The sequence below is a fragment of the Bidens hawaiensis genome, unplaced genomic scaffold (assembly GCF_021521415.1).
Source record: "Bidens hawaiensis isolate Kalapana, Puna unplaced genomic scaffold, B.hawaiensis_p1.1 tig00023407_1, whole genome shotgun sequence".
Classification (NCBI taxonomy): domain Eukaryota; kingdom Viridiplantae; phylum Streptophyta; class Magnoliopsida; order Asterales; family Asteraceae; genus Bidens; species Bidens hawaiensis.
This window is the reverse complement of record NW_027493672.1, coordinates 82,677-91,654: the sequence shown is the minus strand read 5'-3', so window position 1 is coordinate 91,654 and position 8,978 is coordinate 82,677.

Below are 8,978 nucleotides of genomic sequence, written 5' to 3'. Positions count from 1 at the left end.
AAGAAGTACCTCTTGCATCTTCATCGGGTATAGTCCTAAATACAAAGGCTATCGGTGCCTTGACCCGTTAACTAAACGTGTCTATACTACACGTCATGCCACCTTCGATGAGGATACTTTTCCTTTTAGTGGCATCGTTCTACCGTTAGATGAAGCCAAGATCATCTTCTCTGACTTTAATGCACCCTTAGTGCATCTAAAACCCCACACAAGCCCATTCTATCAAACCCACCACCCATATCCACTAATAAGTGCACAAACCAATCTTCATCTGTTTGTATATTATGTTCCATACCCACTGTGTCTCAAGTGCCAACCCCATCAGAAACCAATCCTACTTCACTACCGTCGTCTACTATATCCCAACCACCCCAACCGGCTTCCCCTTCATCGTCAACCGATTCCACCTCTGAACAACCGGCCATCGTGGCACCCATTCCATATCACTCCATGACTACTCGTTCGAAAGCCGGAATTTTTAAACCAAGACACTTAGTTGATCTTGCAGTTTTCTCTTCCATTCCTTTACATCAAGCCTTACTTGCCACCACAGACCCTCGAGGTTACAAAACTGCCTCAAAACACTCTCATTGAATCAAAGAAATGCATGAGAAGATGCACGCATTTCATTCTAACGATACTTGGGAACTTGTACTACGTCCGAAAAACTTAAATGTTGTTGGATCAAAATGGGTATATCGCACTAAATATAAATCGGATGGCTCCATGTAACATCCTACTTTTGGTTATATTAATAAAATAAAGTTCATTTATTTTATAGCGGGTCGTTATCGGTTTAGTTGAATAGAATAAGAGATGGACTTGTGATGGGTAAATGGATATGGGTTATGGACTTGGGTTATAGAGGAATGAAGGAAAGACCATGGGCTTAAGCCCATGATCAAAAATATATATACCCTTAATCCTCCATTTAATTCATTTACACATATCCCTTACACCATCCAAAACACACACTTAAGATTCTCTCTCTAGTTCCCTCTCTCTCTAAGCCGATTTCAAGAAGGAAACCGAGAACCGACCCGAGGTAATGATAGTATTTTATTGTTTAAGCTTAAAACCGTTAGTTATGAACACGAAACGACGAGCCGACACCGTTAAACCGTTTAAGTCACGAGATCCGGGTGGATTCGGGTATAAACCGAACCTATGATGAGCTTAGGGGTCACCCTAGCTCAGATCTGGATCGAACGGGACGAAAAACGATGAAAAACGAGTTAAAACACGTTTTTTCCGGCGAATCCGCGGTTTTCCGGCGGTGGCGCCGGAAAAGGTTGGTACGAGGTTAGCAATGTCAGGGAATGTTCTGACATTCCCTGACCTAACCCTAATTCGCTAAAGGTAACTAGCGAAGTAGGTGTGATTCGCCAGTCGATTCGCTAAGGAAAGATTAGCGAACTAGCATGTCATTCGTTAAGGAAATAAGGGCGAACTAGGCCATTCGCTTAGAGAGGGACGAATGAACCCCCTTCGTTATAGGGTTCATTCGTTGACCATATCAGTTCGTTAAGGTCCAATTCACTATAAGGACCAGTTCGTTAAGATGTCTGATTCGTTACAAAGGCAGATTCGCTATAATGGCTAATTCGTTATGAATTCCCATTCGTTAAGAACTGAGTGACGAATTAGAACTTTGAAAGAATGACAGAACAGTCCCTGGACTTTGAAAAGAATGATATAATTACAAAGTGACCCTTGGACTTTGATGATTTATGAAAGATGCCTTCAAGGGTTAAAGTGTAGCGATTAACTAACCGGTAATAATCCAATGAAGTAAAACCGGCTTAGATACGTAAGATTAATTAAGTATACGATAGGAAGAGTTAGAGCCGTATTTAATATATGTATGATTATACAGTTATTCGTGCTCAGCTCAGGAAAGGATTAACTATAAACGGTGAACGCAACCGCCTTGAGGTGAGTTTCTAGCCCCACTTCCTTGTTATGTTTTCGGGGCTGTGTGCATACTCGATGTGATAGTTAATACACTTATATTAAGTGGTAAATGTATGCCTTGTATGATTTATGTATGATGATTGTTTGACGGTGCGTGAACGATCTTCGGATATTGCATGTACCGTCAGGTGGTAGTTAAGATATGATTGATAAGTATGATGAAAGATATGATATATGTATGAATATATGATGTATGCATAATGTATGTATGTTATGATGATGGTACGTGAACGCTCTTCGGAGATTGCCCGTATTGTCAAGGAAAGTATGTATGAACAAGTACGGTACAGTTACACGAAACAAAGGGACCAGACCCTAATAATATCTGTGATGGTAGGGACCAGACCCTAATAATATATGTGATGGTAGGGACCAGACCCTAATAATATCTGTGATGGTAGGGACCAGACCCTAATAATATCTGTGATGTTAGGGACCAGACCCTTTATAATATCTATGATGTTAGGGACCAGACCCTTATAATATCTGTGAGGTTATAGAGCGGAAGGCTCTTTAAATAGAACGGATAGTTATGTATGAAAAGTAAGTATGAATAATGTACACCCCTTCGGGTACGTGTGCAAGTATGAGAACAGATTGTATGTTGTATGATTAACTAGAACTCACTCAGCGTAGTTGACTCTTAGTATGCACGCATGTGAGTAGATTGAGGCAGCTTGCATAAGAGGAAGCACATGGCATGGACTTGAAGAAGCTGACATCTCAAGAAATGTTATGTTATTCTAAAGACAATGTTTTATGTTTTAAATGATTCGAATGCCCGTTAAGACAACAAAGTATGGTTTTGTAATATGATGGTTTGAATGTTTTAAGATTCCGCGAATGTTTTTATTGACTCTGATATTATGAACTGTGTTTATGAGTAAATCCAACGTCCAAATGTGAGGCACCGGTAACGGGCCTTACACTCCATTGATCGCTACAAGGGCCGTATTGTGGCACAAGGCTTTACCCAAGTTCCCGGGCTCGATTACTCGCTTACCTTCAGCCCAGCCATTAAAGCATCTACCGTTCGAGTCGTTCTTGCTCTTGCTACAATACACAATTGGGTTCTGCACCAACTCGATGTAAAAAATGCGTTTTTAAATGGCATTCGCACCGAAACGGTTTACATGGAACAACCACCAGGTTTTATAAATCCTACAGCTCCAAATCATGTGTGTCGGTTAAAAAAGGCTCTCTATGGTCTCAAACAAGCATCGTGTGCTTGGTTTAAACGTCTCAGCACATTTCTTGACCAACTCGGATTTCACTGCAGCAGGTCAGATCCATCTCTATTCGTATTTAAGAAAGATTATGTCATCATCTATCTTCTCGTTTACGTAGATGATATTATCTTAAACGGTAATGACGAGTCTATGGTTCAACAGTTTTTCAATCGCCTTGACAGCAAATTTGCTATTAAAGACTTAGGGCGTTTAAATTATTTTTTGGGTCTGGAAGTCACATATATGGACACTGGACTATTTCTTAGCCAAGCTTAATATGCCTATAATATCCTTGCACAAGTTGGTCTACTTAACACTAAACCAGCTGCCACACCTTTGGCCACTACTGATACTTTCACCTCCAATGGTACACCGTTTCATGACGCTACCTTCTATCGGTCACTCATGGGTGCTCTTCAATACCTTACAATTACAAGGCCAGGCATCTCATATGCGGTAAATCAAACAAGTCAGTTCCTTCACATGCCCACCACATCTCATTTTCAAAGTGTTAAACGCATTCTCCGTTACGTTAAAGGTACCATTGCGTTTGGTCTCACGTTTGACAAACCATCCAAAACTCGGGTTAATTGGTTACTCCGATGTGGATTGGGCAAGATGTATCGAGACTCGTCGATCTACGTATGGTTATTCCATTTACTTAGGTGGAAATCTAGTGTCTTGGAGTGCAAAAAAGCAACCGGCGGTTTCTCGTTCAAGTTGTGAATCTGAATATAGAGCCATGGCAAATACGGCAGCTGAAATCATATGGCTCACACATCTTTTACGAGAACTTCATGCTCTCCCGATGGATCGCCCGACCTTATTTTGTGATAACTGGGGTGCTTTGTTTCTCCCTCAGAACCCTGTTTCTCACAAACGAGCATAACATATAGACATTGACTATCATTTTGTTAGTGAACTAGTTACTTCAGGTCGTCTACATACAAAATTTATTCCTACCAAGCTACAAGTGGCGGATATATTCACCAAAAAGCCTTCTGAGACCTTTGTTTGAATGCTTTCGTGTACTACTTCGTGTTAGTCCACCACCTATCTGCTTGAAGGGGGGTATTAGCAAGTAATATTAGCTATTAATATTGTCAATCATGTAATTTAGGAATCGGTTACATTCTCCATGATTAGTGGAGATCACCTTATATTTATATACTTGTATTTTGTTAATGTGAATCATCGAATACCAATTCTCACAGTTATGACAAGAGAACGGATATGTATTGGATATGGTCGTTTAACTCGTTATAGTATTGAAACATTTATAAGAGCTAGAGTATATGTTTTAATTTTGACTTGATATATTGGATAGTGTGATTTACATTAATAGCAAGTGTGTTCTATATAGCGAGTTTACTTCATGAATAATCTTGTTATTTAAAACATTTGCAGCTAATTAAAGTTACAGGTAAGATTTAAGCCGTCACGGTTGTAAACGAGTTGGTTAATTTTCACATACAACAAAGTTAGGAAAAATGATGTAAAGTTTATTGTAAAATCAAACACCGAACGAGACCATTTTCAAAACTAATTCTTGGATCAATGCCATAACGGTCATCTAATCCAGAGACCAAAGGTGCTACGAATTATAGGCGAATTCACACGCATCCCAGAGGTGGCCCAAAGCCCCACTCAACCTTCTATTGTATTATATAAATCTAAGTTTAAAATATGAAGGCCCCTTGATATGGTTATACCCACGTTCATAATTCATAGAGGAACTCAACCCATGCTCTCATGCATGCACCATTAGTGTTAATTTCAATTTGTTTTGTTTGTTTAAATTATTTTCCAATTCTAGGTAACGTGTCTTAATATAAGGACAGTTGGGTAGTTCTTTGTTTAGTCTATAGAAAGGTTTGTTCAATTAGAATTGAAGTTAATGAAGAATATGAAGTAAAGTTGTTTTCATATCTAGCTTCTTTATCTTGTTTTTTAGAGTGTTTGTTTACTACAAAAGGCTATCCTATCACCCCTTTTATTTTTGTTACAGGCCCTTATTCTCAAACAATCATTACCTTTTCATTTTGCTAAGTTGAGCGCTTCATGCTAGTCATATTTCTTACGCCCTATCCTTGCATCTACATACATGTTACACAATACACATGGATATACATACACATATTGTTACGTGTCATTTTTAGTTTAAATTACTTTTAAGTGCTTTGCTTTCTATAAGGATATAATATGATTTGTTTTTATTTGTTTGGGGTCGAGTTTGTAATTATAGTTTTATATAATGAATGAATATGAGGTATCTAGAATTTGAGTAAATCTTTCTTTCTCTTAGTTTTCTTTCTCCTTGTTGTTTCTAACCCTATCAAGGGTATCAGAGCTTTCCGATGGCAACATACAATCAAGAAGTAGAAAATGCTTTAGATCATGATCGGAAAACACATTAAAAGAACATGACCGAGCAATTGTTGATCTGAGATCTGCAATTAAGACACTGATACAAAGGCAAGAGCAAATCACAGCAGCGGTAGCAAAATTGAAGGCCTATCAGCCGAATAGCTTGAGTCGAGTGGAAAATTCTGTTGAGATTGAGCAGAGATCAAGTGATCTGTCGTTATGTTTATTGTCGACGCACCACAAGGGAAGCAAACACAGTGGCTGATCACGAAGGATTAAACACAAGTACAAATCAAACCATGATGAGGTGAGTAAGTAGATCTATCGTCCATCAGAATTCTAATCCTGTTATTGCTGATAGAGGGTTTGGATTACATTACTCTTCTGTTTCACAGAACCAGAGTATGCACCCAAGGTGTACGATAAAATGCCTAGTTTCATGAAACAAAAGTATGCACTCAATATGTTTGATAAGATGTCTAAGATGTTAAAAACTGTTGATATTGATGTTGTGGAGATTATTGGTAACACATGTAAGCAGGTAAGGCAATTTGATATTGATTTGTTAGGTGCTAAAACTATTGAATAGAAGCCGGGTTGGCAAGGTTGTTTTGTTGAAAGGTCAAGTGAAGTTCAACACAATTCAATGGAGTTTGAGGTTATTGTAGGGTTAACAATAGCTGGTAAGAAGCTTGGGAACAACTGTGAAATCATTAGTGACCAGCAAGTCATTAAATCAGAATTACCGAGGTCTACTTGTTTTAGTAAGACTGAATGTCCTAAATTCAGGGGTGAAGGTCTAAATAAGTGGTTAGACAAATATAAGCAGTTCTTTGAGGCTAATAAAACTTCACAAAATTGTAAGCTACATTTTGTGGCTGAATACCTAGAAGGTGAGGCAATACATTTGCATCAAGAGTACATGAAAAAACGCAGTGCTATTATATCAAAATTGTCTTGGACTGGGTATATAAAGTCTATTACTAGCCAATTTGCAAATACACAAAAGGTGCTTAGGGAATTAATAATGGGAATTCATTTAGTATTCAATACTATTAAGATGGCAGAGGTTTTTTTTAATAGTGCTACAATTTTTAAAGGACAATATGCAAGCAATGTAAATTTTGAGTTACCTTGTTCTGTTGAGATTTCTAATGTTCTAAAGGATACTTTAGAACTGTTTAAGCAAATGACTCCACACCAATTCCCTCAAAATGAGAAACCAATCATAAAAGATGAATTATCATATTATATCTCTACTTTGGCTAAATACATTGCCATATGGTTTTGTCAACTAAAGAAAGAAGGTTGCATTAATATTCACAAGTTGAAGCAGTCAACTCACATGTTTTCAATCATTGAGAACGATAATATCTTCAAGAAGGAAGCAAAGATGCATACATGGGACAAATGGAAATCCAAAGTATTGGAGTTGCCATTTCCAATTGATGAACTTTGTGTAAAGATGAACATGATTTGGGTAATGGAACTGTACTCGCAAGAGGATCAAAGAAGGCTGCGAATTACCAATATGTCAATCTCAGTTCAGTCAATAGATTTGATGTTCATAACAGAAGCAAAGCAATGGGAAGAATTTACTATGATGTCTTAGAGCCTTATTTACAATTGGTTCTCATTATGCATGGGCGTTGTTCCACAAGGAAGGTATACATGTGGCTCAAATGGAAATACAAAGTGTTAGTTGGGAAATGTTTGTGGCATAAATGGAAGACCAGGGGGTCATGGCAACTGTATAACAAATCATGTTTGAAGAGGTTATTCGATAAAGAGATTAGTAGAGGCGATGAGCTAATATGGGATATGAAATTTTATGTCAAACAATGTTGGAATAAGTCGTTTATGAAGTGCATGACCGAGATGCAACAAAATTTAGATTTTCAGTCAGATGATTTAGTTTTTTGGTTGGAGCCGTGGCCTAGTCCTGTTTTGGATATTGTCAAAAATCAACTAATTGTGGCGTGGGAAAAGAGAATTGTAGTTTAGCATGTTGCTTGTCAATTTAGGGTGCAAGTAGTTGAATATAGTTGTCATGATCTAGTTGTATTTGATGACAACAAAATTACATGTCAAGTGGGTCTTGCAGCAGGAATCTTGGGGTTGGGAAAAATAAAGCAACGAGTGAATCGCCATTGTTAGTGAAGAAAAGTTTATTTGAAATACAAACTAGTGGAGACAAAGTACTGATCTGGGAGTACCTGAACCGGATTCAACAGAAATCAGTTTTCCTATTCAGTGGTTATGATATATGGTGGGTTCCATGGGTTAATGTTGTTGCTAATATAGGGGCTGCTATGTCTGCATCATGTAGTCAAGGCATTGCTGTGATATATAACTGTGATTATGTTATTTCAGATGATGAATTTTACCATATTTTCTATGTGTATGGAGAGGTTATTGCTACTCACTACCATCTAATTCATAGTATTTTTCTTAAGATGACATTAAGAACTGGTTATAAACAACTTAATGCTAATGTTGGAGTTGTATTCTTGGTTGGAGTGGTGCTCACACATGTGGTAGGATGCTCACAGCTTGCAATATGGATTGTTATATTACTACTAATGGTATTCTTCCAGCCAGGGGATGAGGTGTGTGATGGTGATAGGATGAATGTACAGGTTGTTGGTCTAGAAATAGAACATGGATGTCGCCCAATGTGGTGTGCCACTAAAACAGCTCTGAATGCCCACGGAAGATTCGAGTGGCGTCCACCATGGAACCGGTCGAACCAAAGAGTACAAAGATTTTGCAGTTTGTTTTATTTTAATCTACTTTGTGATTCTTGGGGTCAAAATTTTTTTTTTAAGGGTGGAGTATTGTTACGTGTCGTTTTTAGTTTAAATTACTTTTGAGTACTTTGCTTTCTATAAGGGTGTAATATGGTTTGTTTTTATTTGTTTGGGGTCGGGTTTGTAATTATAGTTTTATATAATGAATGAATCGAACCTACGGGAGGGTATCCAGAATTTAAGTAAATCTTTCTTTCTCGTAGTTTTCTTTCTCCTTATTGTTTCTAACCCTATCACATATATATCCACATAGACACATATGTTTAACTATGGTTTTTTTCAGTTTAAATGCAATCTTTTTTTCATTCCACAAGTAACTTTAACTTACAATATGACGCCATATAATTCGTAACATTACATTTTCATTGTCAGGAGTACGATTGTCTTGTTATAACCAACCCGTTTTGAAAAATTATAACTAACCATCTTAATGAATATGTTTTTCCCCACTGCCGGAAAATCACGGATCCATCACTGCTAACAATTTCCAAACATTAAGAACATAAAAAGCAATTTATCACGTTCAGGAATAAAGGTGAAATTTGATCAAACAATTGAGACATTTGTCATTTACTCAATATAAAATGAGACAATCAAA